This window comes from Heptranchias perlo, chromosome 1, assembly GCF_035084215.1.
Source record: "Heptranchias perlo isolate sHepPer1 chromosome 1, sHepPer1.hap1, whole genome shotgun sequence".
Classification (NCBI taxonomy): domain Eukaryota; kingdom Metazoa; phylum Chordata; class Chondrichthyes; order Hexanchiformes; family Hexanchidae; genus Heptranchias; species Heptranchias perlo.
Genome location: NC_090325.1, coordinates 26,739,577 through 26,756,726, shown reverse-complemented (window position 1 = coordinate 26,756,726; position 17,150 = coordinate 26,739,577). Strand labels below are relative to the sequence as shown.

Here is a 17,150-nt window from a genome sequence, read left to right as displayed (position 1 = left end):
GGAAAACTAATTTAATAATCTCAACTTTTTTAGCAAATGCACTTGTGCTATCTTTTTATTTTACCATACATAGTACAAATGTACACTCAATACGTATTTTGATGTACCTTGCTTCAGACTACGCTGTACTGTGGCGTCGTTTGCAAACTGGCAGCCACAGATAAAAAAATAATGACTGATAATGCAATGATTCTAGTTTGAATTATCCATGGGTTATTGACCTGCAGCGGCTCCCACGAGGTTCCATTGTTTATAATCTGGGGCTCGGACACGGATTGTTCCACACTACAAAGGGAGGAAAAGCAGGGGTGGATTGATTATTCCCCCCCCCCCCTCGTGCTTCTTTTAAAAAAAACCTTTCAGAGAATCGATTTCAACGTTTGATATCTAAGAGTTAATAATTTTATTAATACGTGTCATTGAATATAATGTGCGCTGTGAGATTATTTATTCTCCCTCCCCCCCCCCTCCTTTCTCCATCCGTTCTTCCTATGTTGCCGCGTGAGTGGTAGGTGCCGAGGTTATATAAATGGCAGCACCGACCGGGCGGCTTAGTTCTCCTGGCGGTTGGGAGAAGGATGGAAACGTGAATGTGAGTGGGAGCTGGTGTCTTACTCGTACGTAGCTCACCCCTATCATAACAATGTGTTTGTTATGAGAGAGGAAAAAAAAAGAAAACGGGGCAAGAAAAGATTTTTTAAAAAAAAAAATCTTTTAACGGGAGCCTAATATAGTGTGCTTTTGTTTCGAGACATGCGTTAGTGTCTTAGTGGGTAAAAAGACTGGCATAATAATGAGGATATTGACGTAGCTGAAAGGGAAGGCTGTTTTTTTTTTAACGAACGGATTTTTTTTTGTTGGGGTGAGGGAGGGAGGAGGGGGGGGCAGATTTTGCCGGGGGTGGTGATGGTGGTGGTGGGGGGGGTGGTTCTGCGGCCTTGTGGGAGTTGTAGTTCTTTTCGAGATGCACAACTGCGAGCGAGGGGTTGACAGCGTGAAAAAAAAAACAGCATCTCCCGGTGTTCCGTGCCCCCCGCACCTGCGCAGTGGCGCGATACCGATTACCTCCTGCTCGATCCTTGAAGCTTTGGTGGTGGTGGTGGGGTGGTGTGATTGATGGGTGGGCTGAGCCAATCAGACGTCCGGGGGGGGGGGGGGGGCCAGCAGCTGTTGAGTGGCGCCGCCAATCGGGTGCGTGGCGGTGGGCGGGTTCCCACCGGTGGAAGTTAGTCTGAGTTTGCTCCTGGGGTCTGGTGTTTTTCTTGCGGTGCTTGTAGATGGGGCCTGAAGCGCACACAGGAAAAAGGGGTGGCACCTTATTATTCAAGGCAGCTCTGAGACAGAGGGAAGTTCAGCTTTAATAAATACGGTAAGAAATAACGGTGAGTGTTCTTCATTAAGGGATGCAGTTTTTTTTTAAAAAAAAACATTTTTATGTATATATTAAAAAAAAATTCTATTGCATTTTTCCCCTTTATGGGGAAATGGGTACAGCAGGAATGTAAATGCAGTTTTATTTTTCCTCTGTCGTTAACGGGCTTAGTTTGAAATAAATTCAGGAAGATCACTAAAACGTTCGTTAATAAACGATATTTATTTACCATGGACGACATTAATTTCTACATGAAAATAACCTGAAGATTGGCATTTCCAATATTGGGTTTTTACCCTTTTTAATGTGTTTTTCTGGCTTTAGAATTTCCTTTGTTGTATAAATGTGCCCAGGCTGGGTGAACATCAAATAAATGATTAGGTGCATCTTAGATCACTATTCATCTTTGTGTTCTTTCTCTGGCAAAAGCATTTAATGATGTCATTGTGGTATTGTCCTGAATTCTTGATTTTATATATTATGACTGTTGCTATTTTGCAATAGGAGCTGAATTGTTGCTCAAGTTATTTTGCAATTAAAGGAACTTCTAGTCTTTATGATTTTTTAAAATTGTTAAGCCAGCAGGTATGTGTCTTGATTTTTTTTTAATATATGGGCTGTATTGGAAGATGGGACCCTTTGCGATTGAAGGCATATAGTGAGAATGCAGTGACGTGTAGCCAACAGCATGAAACAGAAGTCTTGTTACTGAATTTTTTTATTGAGGATGAGAAGGGAGGTTGCAGTTTAACTATTAATGCCAACAGGTGTCCACCCATATGTAAAGTAGCTGCCAATCCTGAAAGAGAACTATTCAATGATTTCTGAACTTATTTGCATTCCATGGTATGTAACTTGAGCATTGAGAACGTTCAGACTTAAGCTATACATTGCCTTAATTGATGTTGTCAGAAAGAACTCTGAATTTTGGAATTTACCCATTTTGTAGGCAGTTTATTGTTAAATGTGCTAAACTTTCAAAATATTTATATACAGTCATAACATTTGTTAAAACCTTTATTTTTGCATTTATGTTTCAGTATTGAGAAATTGAGGTGAAATAGTCTATAATTTGCGTTCTTGGATGCAGTCATCTAATCTTTGTGTAGATAAGAATCAGCACTGCTGAGAGGGTGCTAAACTGTAACCACAAACTGGTTTTTGCAAAGCAAATCTAGATTGTTTAAAGCAATGCATTTGTTGTGAGCAGTAAATTTCCTTCTAGGGAGATTCCATGAGATGCATGCAGATTTGAGAAATCATGTAGGCAAATATGAAATATAAGTGTCATCATGGGCTCTGGTAACAGAGGTGGGTCTAGGGGGAAAAAATAAACTGATTCCCGTTCTGAAATAAATAGGCATGAACAGCATGTCATTGTTTTAATTCACTTCAAGTATAATGCATTGAGCTGTGTATCTATTGAAAATCTGTTTTTAATGATACTGAAATAGTCTGAGTAAATGCATTTCATATCCTGTAGCTCTAGGTCCTCTTACAGCTTTAATGTAGGAACTGTGCCACAAGAAATAACATTGGTGATCAGTCTCTTGACCTAGAAGAATGTCATGGGGACGTGAGAGCAGAAATGTGAACTTCACAAATTATAGAGGCTATTTGATATACGTACACCAGAAACACTTCATTTTTGGGGGTGGGGGGATGAAGATATATGGAGTTAACAATTTGATTAAATTCTGTACTGTAGTCCGGCTACATTTATTAACCCCTCCACTCTTAGTTTTATGTTAAGTGTTTGCAAGGCCTTGCTTTTCCTCACACCATATGGAATGAGAGAAATTCACAGGATTTGATCTATAGATATAGAAAGAAATTTGTGACTGTTCAGGGTTTATTAATTGCACTGTAAGTGTTTTTTTCTTTTGTAGTGAAGGAGGTAGAACTTTATTGTTTGGAGGCCAACAAGTGCCGAAGTGAATTTTCAGGTTGATTTGTTAACCCCAAAACGTTTGATTTCATTTTTTTCCTCTTGCACCCCTACCCTCTTCGGATGTATCCTTTCCATAGAGATGAATGAAGAAAAATGCGTAGCCCTTCTGGATTTCTTGACCCTTCCAGCACGCATTTTGGAGAATTCTATACTGAACAAGAATTCTGTACTGAAGGGCTCTGTAGTTTGTTATAACCTTTGCATGAACTAAAGTGCACAGTCCATTATGAATAATACATGAATGACCTCCAGTTGTTTTGGCATTTACTGGAACTGTACGATTTAAGCCAAATAATCAATTGTGGATTTTGTTTCTAGTACACTTGCTGATCATCTGTGAGCATTCATTTATTCTAGTCTGAGAATGTTGTATTCCTTTCCTAAGGTTGGAAGCGAGTTCTAGCAGGGTTGGCAACTCCTAATCTTAAATAAAAAGTTAATGTTTGAGTGTGTATGTTTTGATCACTTAGCAACTAAAGCAAATTGCACTACATTCTGGTGTTTTGAACTCACTGTTTAGGTCATGTCAAAGAGCTGAATTATAAGCTTCAATCATCCATTCACAATTGGAGTAATGACTATAATAACCTCTAGTAGACTACATAGTGCAAAGTTGCACTCAACTAATAAGTTCTATTGGAATGGTAGGCTGAGTGGTTAATTTATGATGGCGTTAATACTTAATATTTCTATAGTGCTTTCACCTTTAATAGCCAAACAAAAGCTGTACAGTGTTGGGTTTTTAAAGTTCTCATCCTTGTTTTCAGATCCCTCCATGGCCTCACCCCTCTCTATCTCTTTAACCTCCTCCAGCCCTACAACCCTCCGAGATCTCTGCACTCCTCCAATTCTGGCCTCTTGCGTATCCCTGATTTTCTTCGCTCCACCGTTGGTAGCCGTCCTTCAATTGCTGAGTCCCTAAGCTCTGGAATTCCCTCCCCAAACCCCTCCACCCCTCTCTCCTTTAAGATGCTTCTTAAAACCTACCTCTTTGACCAAGCTTTTGGTCACCTGTCCTAGTCCTAATATCTCCTTTTATGGTTCGGTGTCAAATTTTGTTTGATACTCTTTCCTGTGAAGCACCTTGGGACGTTTTACTACATTAAAGGCGCTATATAAATGCAAGTTGTGTCATGAAAATAACTACTTAAAATTTCAATAAAATGGATTTTACTAAAAGGGCAGCTTTTTATACCATTAATGGTCAATGATAATAGGAAATGTAACATAAGTTTTTGAGCTCCAGAAAAATGTGTTTCTTCAAAAATAACAAACCTTCATAACGTAAACCTCAGTGTGTTTTCTGCTTATGTGCATGTGTTTGCATAGCTGGTTTCTACATAAGAACGGGAATAGGCCATTCAGCCTCTCGAGCCTGTTCCACTATTCAATTAGATCATAGTTAGCATAAAATCATAGAATGGTTACAGCACAGAAGGAGGCCATTCAGCCTGTTGAGCCTGTGCCAGCTCTCCAAGAGCAATCCAGCTAGTCCCACTCCCCCGCCCTTTCCCCGTAGCCCTGCAAATTTTTTCCCTTCAAGTACGTTTCCAATTCCCTTTCGAAAGCCACGATTGAATCTGCCTCCACCACCCTTTCAGGCAGCGCGTTCCAGATCATAACCACTCACTGCGTTCTTAAAAAAAAGTTTTTTTCTCATGTTGCCTTTGGTTCTTCCGGTTATCACGAGACTCCTGATTAAAACTAGGAGCGCCACAAGTAGTTTGTTGTTGTGGGACTGGGATATCCAAATTATGGTTCTTGGGCTATATCCAGGAAGCTCTGTTTTCTATCTGCTTGTATTTTTTATACTCTGGCTTCTCCAGTTTGACCTGGATGCTTGTGAAGTTCTGTTTTCAGCAATGCTCCGTTAATGATGCTGGTCACATTTGGCATTTATCCGAGGTCATTTGGCATTAGCAGCTTGAGATGTATACAAGTTATTGATGCCGTTCATTTAAACTGTGGCTGCAGGCTTTGTGGTACCCATTTAAGTGGCCCACAAAGACAAAAAGTTTGGATACTCCGATTGGGTAGTGTTGGCACATATAGAATTTTAAAAATAATTGCAAGGAAGGTTTAACTAGAAGTGATCTAGGCTTGGGGAATTCATCTAACACAGAGTAGTAGCAGGAAATATTTAGTTATGTTGGATGGATGCTGATGATCTTTGGAACTGTAAACTAGTAGATGAGGCTCATGTTTGGACGTCAGTGTGTGTAGCAAAGGTGGAACTTTGCTAACTGAGCATATAAAAGGCTTTGCAATTTTTTGTTTACATCATTAAGTCAGTGGAAACTGTAGTGTCAGAGCAACATCAGCGCCTTAACCAGAAAATCAGGTGATGCTAATAGCAGCAGAGCAGTATATCTGGTGACGCACTTATTCGTATGCTTCCCTGTCCTTATGCTGCTGCTCCTTAAATACCTTTCCAGAGTTACAGTACCTGCTGCTACTACTCTTACAAAAAAAGTCAGCATCAAATCTCTAAACCACAGCAGTTATTAAAAATATCAATGTAGCCAACTGTGATGCATTACATTTTTATTTCTAAAAGTTTTTTAAACTTGGCCTTCCTTAAAATTCATTCTCCATTCAAATTCTAATCTTCATGATGGTGCATTAAATGATTTGCAATGAGGAAATAAAGGTAGCTGTGTGAGCATCAGCACTAATGCAAAGTTCATTTTTATTCAGTTGTGCAATTTTTAAGTGTTGGGGCAAGTAGATGCACCCTTTTTCAACATTGACTAGAGTACACTTGAGAGCAGCGGTACTCTGTATAGATTGGAAGGAGAACATGAACATTGTGTTTGCTGCATTTAACACATGTACCCTTGAATTTTCTTGTGCGCTCTCTCCCTCTAAATTCATGAAAGACCAGAGCAGAAACATAAATTCCTTTCAGATAACTTCTATAATTTTCGAGAGGCAGAATTTTTGTTAAATCCACAGTATCCCACATGAGTATGTGCGCGTTAAGATGGAATCTGAGAGATTTTGATTGCAAAGCACTTCACATGAAATGCTATTTAATATTATTTACACAAATTAAAAGGGGAACATTTTCTCTAGCTCTCTTGGGAATGGTTAATGGCCTGTAATTTGCTGTAGCAGGGCATCTAACGGCGATTGCCGTTAGTTAGACTTGCCCTTGCACATTTTAGGTTTTTAAATTTTTTGCGTGGCAAGTTGCTGAAAGTGCGAGTTGATAACATCGCAGCGAGGGAAACGGCATCTGGGACCTGAGTGAACCAGGGCAAGCAACTGTGTATCTCCTTAATGAATCAGATTGAAGGATGATGAAATAAACAGCTCAAGGACTGAGAAAGAAGTATAAATTAGAATGGGTGAATTCAATGTCAAATCAGGTATGGAAAGAGAAATAGAGAGGGAAAGATTGGATTAAGAGAGAGAAAAAAGAGACAACGGAAAAGATTTTTAAAAAAATTTTACGTTTTTAAAATCTCCAACAACTAAAACCTGAAGGAATAAGACTGCACGCTTGTAATAGTTAATTTTCAGTGCCAGAGAGGTTGATTGGCAGTAATTAACACTTGTCATGTCGTTAAAAGGGTACTTAGACTTGAATTGACTTGACTTTCTGTGGTGAGTTTAGCTCGTACCTGCTACGCAAATACAGCAACTTCATGTCATTCAGTGCATTTCACTGTTGAGGCAGACAGTGAGATGCAGTTTACTCGAAGCTACTGGCAGAGTGGCACAACTCTCAGCAACTTTTGGATATCTGCATTTAACCATGCATCTGCCCCTTGTCTGAAGTTGTCGCGTTTGTGCCTAAATAACGGCGAGCGCCATTAGCCTCACAGTTATTTTGACAGCACATTCTGGCCCAATGTGTGCTGTGCTTGTCGTATTTGTGTACCATCTGTGTGGGGTGGTCAGTTAGCATGGTCATGTATGTCAAACAAACAATCAGTGGTCAGAATGGTAGTGACTCACAGAATGCTGAAGCTTCACTTTATGTGGACTAGAAATGGCACTGGGCCATTGATTAGTAACCTATCTTGGTAACCACTAGTTTTGGGCCTATATTGTGAAGTGAACGGCTTTCTTCCCATTATCTCCAGAATAGCTCCATAGACATGGGCATTGGCTTGTGTGCTGGTTTTAACAGCAAGTAATTTTAAACTGCCGATGTGATGTGCTGTTGTACTTTTCTCTCAATCTTTTAAAATATTATTTACTCTCCTATTTGAGGTCATTGCCATTTCTCAGCCGGTGGGGTTGGGGGGGGGGTTGTGGGGCAGTGGGAGGGGTAGCAATTACTACTTTTAGTAGTAGTTAGGTGACTAGACTAATTCTTTCTCCTAAGGCATTAAGTTGAGGGCTGTAAATCCAAGCAGTGACTTGTTTGATAGTTACTGTAATGGATGTTTTTATATTAAAAAAACAGAAGGTACATGGAGCAGCACTTCTGCTGAGGACCACAGCAAGGGGAAATGGCCTGCAAATGTCCATTCTCCGTGGCATAGTACAAGTAGATGGGTACGGTAGCCTAGTGATAATGGTACTGTACTAGCAGCACTGATTGAGAGTTCAAAACCATGGCAAGTGATGAAATTGAATTCAATAAATCTCTGGTAATTTGTGACCGTACACTAGGGAAAAATAAAAAATCCTTAAAAGCTGCTGGATTGCTGTAAAAAACCAATTGGTTCATTAATGTCCTTTAGGGAAGAGAGCCTGCCACCCCTACCTGGTCGTACCTACATGTGATTCCAGTCCCACACTATATGGTTGACTTAATCCCCTCGGCAACTGGGGATGGGCAGTAAATGTGGCATTGAACCCAAGAACAAATATAAATTTAAAAAAAAGTTATAGCATAATATCTGGCATCGACTTGAAGCTTTTTTCTGTATCCATTTGTGGATCATTGGTCTTACTCCTACATGCCACTGCTGTGAATGGGCAATATAAATGTCATTCTTCCTGACAGCATTCTACTCCATACGTCTAAACTTTGCATGCTATCTCTTTCCTATGAGATTTTCAGAATTAGATTCTCTGGACTGCAAACGAGATATAATTAAATTAACAGGAGCTTGTTCATTGGTAGGTCTCGGTAAGAAAGAGATGTGCCCTTGTGCTAGAGTGATGCTATAATTATTCATAGGCCAGAAGCTAACAGTTCCTGTAATGTAATCTTTGGTAAAAAGCGATCTGTTTCTGTGCTTTGGAGCACTTTAATTTTTTTTTACACAGATGATGGAGCAATGTTCTGCTTAATGTTTGTAAATATGTCGAGCACAGCTATTTAAACTTAAATCATAGGAAATACTTTGTGCCAAACACTGTAGGTGTTACTGCACAATACATGGCAACTTTAAGGAAACTTAATTGGAAAGTTATTTTGAAAACCACAGTTGTGGCTAGCTGATTTTGGACTTCTGTATTTTTAAAGCCATTTACTGTAAGAAATTTTTGCATTTAAGCTTTATGAATTGTGCACATGAACCCCAAATCCCTTTGTTCCCCCACAGTTCCTAGTCTCCTGCCATTAAGGAAATATTCTAATTTGTCTTTTTCAGATCTCATACTTCCCCACATTGACCTCCATATGCCATAGTTTTGCCCACTCTGTTATGTCTGAAATCCTTTGTAGCTTCCTTCTCCCATCCACACAACTTACTGTGCCTCCTAACTTGGCCTCTAGCCTCTGCCCTGCTTGTTGCCACATTATTGATATGGCTGCTCCAGTTGAGCTTCTCTTCTTCTCCCCTTCCCCGTACAATTGCTGCTCTCCGCCACACTGTTGCCTTCTCCTTCTGCCCCTCGTTTCATAATTACCCCTCACCATTTCCCTCTTCCTTTCCCTTTTTCATTCATCCTTCACCTTTCTCTGTCTTTTGCCACAGTTCTGACAGGCATGGTCTTTGCCAGTGGGAAACTGGCTGTTTGCCTTTTTGTACTCAGTGTTTGATTTATCTGCTGAGTACTTCTTACTTGGTATTCTCTTGTGCATCCCCGATTTCCTTCACCTCACCATTGGTGGCGCTGCCTTCAGCCGTCTAGGCCCCAAGTCCTGTAATTGCCTTCCTAAACATCTCTGCCTCTCCACCTCTCTCTCCTCCTGTAAAACTTATCTCTTTGACCAAGCTTATGGTCACCTGTCCTAATGTCTCCTCCTTTGGCTCGGTGTCAATTTTGTTGTCTGATTACGCTCCTGTGAAGCGCCTTAGGTTGTTTTACTGCTTTAAATGCTCTGTATAAATGCAAGTTGTTGTTAATATGACAAGCATATACGACAAGCCACATTCTAAGTGTCGCGGCTGTCCAGTGGACTTCCCGGGAACTTTAAAAACATTGATAAACAAGTTCGAGAAGTGATGCTAATACCTACGATATTCTATCATTAAATAGTTAATGTATGTGAGTGGAATTGTGTGAATGTGATCAAATACACAGGCATGACGCTCTGCTGCTGAACCCATTGTGGCTCAATGAGGTGCAGCTGGCAGTGTAGACCAAGTTGATGGCTTTGTATTCTATTATACATTTATTGGTTTAGTATCTGCAGTACAACAGGCTAAAGGTCATCCATCTCAAATTTTCTTCTTGGCTGAAATGTCTATATACAAATATTCAATTAGGAAACATTAACAGTGTTTTAAATTATAACTGAGTTTCAAAGGTGTGACATTCAGGGGGAAAGGCTTACTTTTAAAACTGTTTTGAGCTTGACTTAATGGTAGCACTCTCACTTCTTGAGTGAGAAGGTGTGGGTTCAAGCCCCAATGCAGTACTTGAATACAGCATCTAGGCTGACATTTCAGTGCAGTGCGGAGAGTGCGCTATATTTTGGAGGAGCCATCTTTCATAGTAGACGTTAACTTGAGACCCAGTTTGCCTGTTCAGGTGAAAGTAAAAGAGCTTATGGCACTTTTCCAAATATGAGCAGGGAATTTGTCTGATGCCTTGACCAATATTCATCCCACAACCAACACCACCAAAACAGATGCCTGGTCAATCATCTCTGCTGTTTGTGGGATTTTTTTGTGTGCAAACTGGCTGCTGCATCTGTCTACGAAATGACAATGACTATATTTTTAAACAATATTCTTCAGCTAGGAAGCACTTTGGGACATCCAGAAGATCTGAAAAATGCTTATATATGCACGTTCTTTCTTCGTTCCTGATGACTGGCTAAATGTGCATTGTTGTGTGGCAGAAATGGCTGAGTTAGCAGTTATCAGTTGGGGTAGGTATTGGTGTTGCGGTGCAAGATGGTGAAAAATCAACCGTGCTTCCTATTCCTGATGGGAGCAAATGTGCATTTGTGGACATCAGGCAGGCCTGAGCTGTCCCATATAGTTCAATAACCTACTGATGGTCACTGTCTAGGCTAATGTAAGAAGAATGGGTGCTTTTATGCAAGATGCTGGAGAGCTGCCAATGTCTGTGGAACTGTATTCTAATAGGGATCACTACTTTCAGGAGAAGAGGGGAGAAAATATCGGGTGGCAGGAGGAAGAGGGAGAGTTGTGGTGAACTTGCAAGTCCATCACACCTTTGATAACTAGCCACATTCATTCTGAATTTCTGTCTTGCAAGTGAGAAATTACTGGCAACATCACCCCTTAAATGTGATGTAGTTGCATAATGTTTCCCATCCAAGTCTTGGCAACTGGTTTATATATTTAAAAGTTGTGTGCCATTGCGAAAACTCCCCATTTTGTACCAGCTTTGTGGTGTAGATAAATTTTCCGAGATCAAGCCAATATCTTCCAAGTGGCCAGTGAAGAATTCAGTATTGCATTTTAATTATAATTGCACTGAACATATTTTTCTCCCTAAGTATTTAATTGTGGTCAAGTTTTAAAAAGAAAAAACATCCACAAAACTCAACCGTAAGCTCAAATCTTTCAATTTTTTTTCAAATAATACCTATCTATTTTTGACATTTTTCTCTAGATTAAAGTGAAGTTGAGTACAGCGAGTTGGAATGTAACAGTTGGATGATGTTCCTACACAATATACCGTCGTATAGTTTTTTTTAGGAATTTCCTTGCCAAGTGGTTTAATTTTCACACAACAATCCTTCCATTGTGTTCACTCCTATTCTCTGCAGATGCCTAATCAATAGCACAGTGCCAATAGATAAGGTTGTCTGTGCTCCACAGCAGTGGTTGCCAGCCTTGACACTTGCAGTAGATGTAGACTGTTGATTTTTTTTTTAAACGGCCTCCCAGTAGATTGTTAATATGATAAGCAATAAGTAAGGTTTGTATCATCACATTTACCAAGTTGTGAACTGTACAATTTCAATTTCCATATAATGCCCATGCTATTAACAAGTTTCATAGCATGAAAAGGAGACAAAAATGGACAATAATGATGCTGATTTTGACAGTCATAGACCTGAAACATTAATCCTCCCTTCCTTTCTCCACAGATACTACGTGACATGAGTGCTTCCAGCACTTTTTGTTTTTAATTCAGATTTCCAGCATCTGCAATACTTTAATTTTTGAAATAGTGGTGCTGTTGTTTTTAACCTGCTAACTCAGTGGGTTTTTTGACTGCTCATCTGTCAAAGGCAGATTTAAATTTCAAGTACCTGTACTGTCTTGGGATTGGGAGGGGGCTGTCCTGCGTTGGGCAGTCTTTTTGCCAATTGGGAAATTAATTATACATCGTGCAAAAAAAGCTGTACTAGGTACTCGTTAAAATTGTAAAATCAAGTTGTCTTGTAGTACTGGCAGTCCTCCAGTATCTTGGGCAAAGACGGTTTTCCCTCTGTTAGCCTAGATAGCGAGTGTTGGCAGGGTTATTTGACTGAATTTGATCACTGCACTGCAAGATCACTGGAAGTTGTGGGTTGAGGGTATGCAATCTGAGTGGATGTGATTGGATGTTAAGTAGAGGACATTGGTATGGAGAAAGAACAGATTAGGGAAGAGAATAGAGCCCAGAACCCTTGAGGACTCAAGTTAATTGAAAAATATGTCAGTGATGAGGTATTAACTACAGCACAGAAAGAACAATTTGAGAAGGTATTAACCATGGCTCTGGCCATATGGTAACATGTTTAGAAGTGCCAGATTCCATCAAAGGCTTTGACATTGTTCAAGGCAATAATAGATGATTAACCAAAAAGTTCAGGAGCTCAGTTCATATTGAGATGAACTCCTGATAGGAGCGCAAAAAGATTGGACCTGATGAGTTCATACTGAGGTTTACTCCTAGTAAATAGCTGCAGCAAATGGGATCGAGCTTCATGACTATTCAGAAATGTTCTTACCTGTTGTACGCTGAGTTAAATACTTTTCCGGCTTTATTTCCTGCTAGTACCAGCTTTACTGAAGGATCAAAGTCAAATGACATGTGGAATGAAACTGCAAGAAAGAAATAGATTTCCTGTTATTCCATGGATTCAGTGCGTAGATCCCTTGAAACCATCTGTTGCTGATTAGAATTGAAACTTTTGCATTTGAAAATCTTAGCCTGAATTCAGCAGACATGTTCTTAATAAAGGTGTTAATAATGCAGTTATCTTTAGTCACTTTGGACTGAAAAATGCATTTTAAAAACATGCAAAAATGCAGTGAACCTTAATTTTTCTGCATACAGTTCTATTGTTGCAGTTTAGATCTGTTTTTAAAAAGCGTCATTAGTTTGCCAGAGCTTGGTATTCTGTTAAGTTCAGGGAAATTCGACATAGGTCATTGATCAAGGAGTTGCAAGCTTGGTGAAAACATGCCGAAAAGACCCAGTTAGGTTGAAAATTATATTGAATGAGAAACACAAGGTAAACATTAATGTAATATTCCAGTATGTGGCGTATGAAGGCTCAACCTTGGGCATTTACTGCAAAAAAAATAGGTATTAATGCCATTCAGATTTTTGTATGTGTAGGGTCCCTCTGAAGCTGGCTGCGCAGGAAATGCCTGATACTCATTCCTTATTGATCTATTGTTGGCTGAGTGAGTGAAATTGACAGTGTGGTGCAAAGATGAGTCTGAAGCATTTGCCTTCACAGGCTTCTCATACTCTTGAGATGTGGCCGGCCAATTGAAGCTCCTTTTTATTCTGGTGGAATGTTTCACAATTGTGAAATATGTTCATCCTTTGGTCCCAATATTTCTTTTTTAAAAACCATGTGGAAAAATAAATATTTGGGTGCAAGAATGTGGATTTGCATGGCCACCAGGATCTTTGTTAACTGGCGAGGTTGCCCATGATTTATTCAACTAATTGACTTTCTGGTTTAGAACCATAGAAAAGATACAGCACAGAAGGGGCCCATTCGGCCCATTGTGTCCGCGCCGGCTCGAAGAGCAACCAGGTGCCCCATTCTAATCCCACCTTCCAGCACCCTGTCTGTAGCCCTGCAGGTCCAGGTACTTTTTAAAGAGTTGAGGGTCCCTGCCTCTACCATCAATTTGGGCAGCGAATTCCATATACCCACCACCCTCTGGGTAAAAAAGTTTTTCCTCATGTCCCCTCTAATCCTTCTGCCAATCAGCTTAAATCTATGTCCTCTAGTTAATAACATAAGAAATAGGAACAGGAGCAGGCCAATCGGCCCCTCGAGCCTGCTCCGCCATTCAATAAGATCATGGCTGATCTGGTCCTAACCTCAAATCTAAATTCATGTCCAATTTCCTGCCTGCTCCCTGTAACCCCTAATTCCCTTACTTCTAGGAAACTGTCTATTTCTGTTTTAAATTTATTTAATGATGTAGCTTCCACAGCTTCCTGGGGCAGCAAATTCCACAGACCTACTACCCTCATCTCAGTTCTTGAACTCTCCACTAGGGGACCGCTTGGAAGATGATGATCAGTCATGAGGTGATAAAACTTGCCCCAACTCAGGCAAGCAAGACTTTTCATAGAATGTTACAGTACAGAAATAGGCATTTGGCCCCTTAAGTTTGTGCTACGTGATTTACCTAGTCTAATCCCACTCGCTTGCTTCCCTATATATATATATATATATATATATATATATTCCTCTTTTCTAAGCAACTATCGAATTACCTTTTAAAATAATTTATGCTTTAACCAGGCTGTGTGGCTGAGAATGTCACACATTAACAGTTCTCCCCCTCTCTCCTCAGTAAAAGTCATTTTTTTTTCTAGCCTCCCTTTAATTCTTATGACTATCTTAAACTTGTGCCCTCTTGTTACTGTCACATTGGAAACCCATCACTATTTATCCCTTCATAGATCTCTTTCAGGTCATCCCTCAACCTTCTCAGCTCCAGTGGCAAAAGCTCTAAACTCTCAAGTCTCCCTTCATAACTGTAACCCCTCATCCCTCGTGGCTAAATCTATGCTGCATCTTTTTCTTTGCTTGTATGTCCTTATGCATAGTGCAAAACTGTACATAAACTCCCAATTATGGTCATATACAAGTCGAATATTATCTCCTTGCTTTTGTATTCTGTGCCTCTAGATACGAAAACAAAGATTCAGTTTTCATTTTTCAGGCAGTAGCTACTTGTACTACCACCTTTTAATGATGTGGGGCTTTTAATTGGATATTGTCTCTTGAAGTATGGAGTAAGATGTAGTTAGTTTTGTTCAGTTGTGCAGATAACATTTCATCATATGAAACACAAAAAGTTAGTATGCAGGTACAGCAAGCAATTAGGAAGGCAAATGGCATGTTGGCCTTTATTGAAAGGAGGTTGGAGTACAAGAGTAAGGAAGTCGTGCTACAGTTGTACAGGGCATTGCTGAAACCTCACCTGGAATGCTGCGTACAGTTTTGGTCTCTTTATCTAAGGAAGGATATACTTGCCCTAGAGGCGGTGCAACAAAGGTTCACTAGATTAATTCTTGGGCTGAGAGGGTTGTCCTGTGAAGAGGTTGAGTAGAATGGGCCTATACTCTTTCTGGAGTTTAGAAAAATGAGAGGTGATCTCATTGAAACATACAAGATTATGAGGAGACTTGACAGGGTAGATGCTGAGAGATTGTTTCCCCTGGCTAGAGTGTCTAGAATTATGGGGCATAATCGCAGGATAAGGGGTCAGCCATTCAAGACTGAGATGAGGAGGAATTTCTTCACTCAGGGTTGTGAATCTTTGGGATTCTCTGCCCAGAGGGCTGTGGATGCTGAGTCATTGAATATATTCAAAGCTAAGATGGGTAGATTTTTGGACTCCAAGGGAATCAAGGGATATGGGGATTGGGCGGGAAAGTGGAGTTGAGGTTGAAGATCAGCCATGATTTGATTGAATGGCGGTGCAGGCTTGAGGGGCAGTATGGCCTACTCCTGGTCCTGTTTCTTGTTATGTTTATAACTTGTGCAGTGAAGGGGGCGGGGGCGTGGTGAAGAGAAGGATTAATGTTGTCAGTGCTCACTGGTTTGTGGCCAGAATAACCTAGTGCATTTCTTCAGGTTTTTTAACATCAGTTTCTGTTGCTGTTTGGTAGGGAGTTCCAGGATTCTGACCCAGCAACGACGAAGGAACAGTGATATATGTCCAAGTCGGGATAGTGTGTGACTTGGAGGGGAACTTGGAAATGATGGTGTTCCCATGCATCTGTTCTGTGACTATATATGCGGTAATTTTCAAGGAATCCGACACTCGCCTGATGAAGGAGAAAGCCTCCGAAAGCTTGTGATTTTCAAATAAAACTGTTGGACTATAACCTGGTGTTGTAAGATTCCTTACATTTGTACACCCCAGTCCATCACCGGCATCTCCACACCTTGTCCTTCTAGGTGGTGGAGGTTGCAGGTTTGGGAGGTTCTGTCGAAGAAACCTTGGTGAGTTGCTGCAGTGCAGATAGTACATACTTGTAGCCACAGTGCGCCAGAGGTGGAGGGAATGAATGTTTAAGGTGGTGGAAAGGCTGCTTTGTCCTGGATGGTGTTGAGCTTCTTAAGTGTTGTGGCTGCACCCATCCAGGCAAGTGGAGAGTATCCATCACACTCCTGACTTGTGCCTTATAAGTGGTGGGAGAGACTTTGGGGAGTCAGTAGGTTAGCCACTTGCTGCAGAATACCTGCTGTCGTAGCAACAACGCCAATGCGGTTGGTCCAGTTGAGTTTCTGGTCAATGGCAACCCCTAGGATGTTGATGGGGAGGATTCGGCGATGGTGATGCCATTGAATATGAAGGGGAGGTGGTCATTGCCTGGCACTTGTGTGGCGCGAATGTTAATTGCCACTTATCAGCTGAAGCCTGAATGTTATCCAGATGTTGCATGCGGGCGTGGAGTGCTTCATTTTCTGAGAAATTGCGAATGGAGCTGAAGGCTGCAATAATCAGCGAACAACCCCACATCTGACTTTATGATGGAGGGAAGGTCATTCGTGATAGTCACACATGGGACACTGCCCCGAGGAACTCCTGCAGCGATGTCCTGGGATTGAGATGATCGGCCTCCAACAACCGCAACCATCTTCTTTTGTGCTAGGTATGACTCCAGCAACTGGAAAATTTACCCCCTGATGCTCATTGATTTCAGTTTTATTGGGATTCTTGGTGCCACACTTGGTCGAATGTTGCCTTGATGTCAAGGACAGTCACTCACCTTACCTCTGGAATTCAGCTGTTTTGTCCATGCTTGGACCAAGGTTGTAATGAGGTCTGGAGCCAAGTGGTCCTGGTGGAACCTAAGCTGAGCATCGGTGAGCAGGTTATTGGAGAGTAAGAGCTGCTTGATAGCACTGTTGATGACTGAGAGTAGGCTGATAGGATGGTAATTGGCCAGGTTAAATATGTCCTGCATTTTGTGGACAGGACATACGTGGGCAATTTTCCACTTTTCGGATAGATGCCAGTATTGTAGCTGTACTGGACCAGCTTGGTTAGAGGCGCAGCTAATTCTGGAGCACAGTTC

General features: G+C 40.9%; 1 protein-coding gene across 4 annotated transcripts in view; it reads left to right on the top strand.

The window, feature by feature from the left end:
- The first annotated feature begins 515 nt into the window (after positions 1 to 515).
- LOC137320790 (protein FAM53A-like) overlaps positions 516 to 17,150 on the top strand; it is a 118,133-nt gene continuing 101,498 nt past the window's right edge. Inside the window, exon 1 of one of the 4 annotated variants that reach the window (XM_067982631.1) lies at positions 516 to 592. The gene's annotated coding sequence lies outside the window, so the exon portion shown is untranslated. Of the gene's footprint in view, positions 618 to 1,238; positions 1,383 to 17,150 lie in introns of those variants that run through there. The other 3 variants (XM_067982653.1, XM_067982646.1, XM_067982638.1) reach the window with 3 other exon arrangements.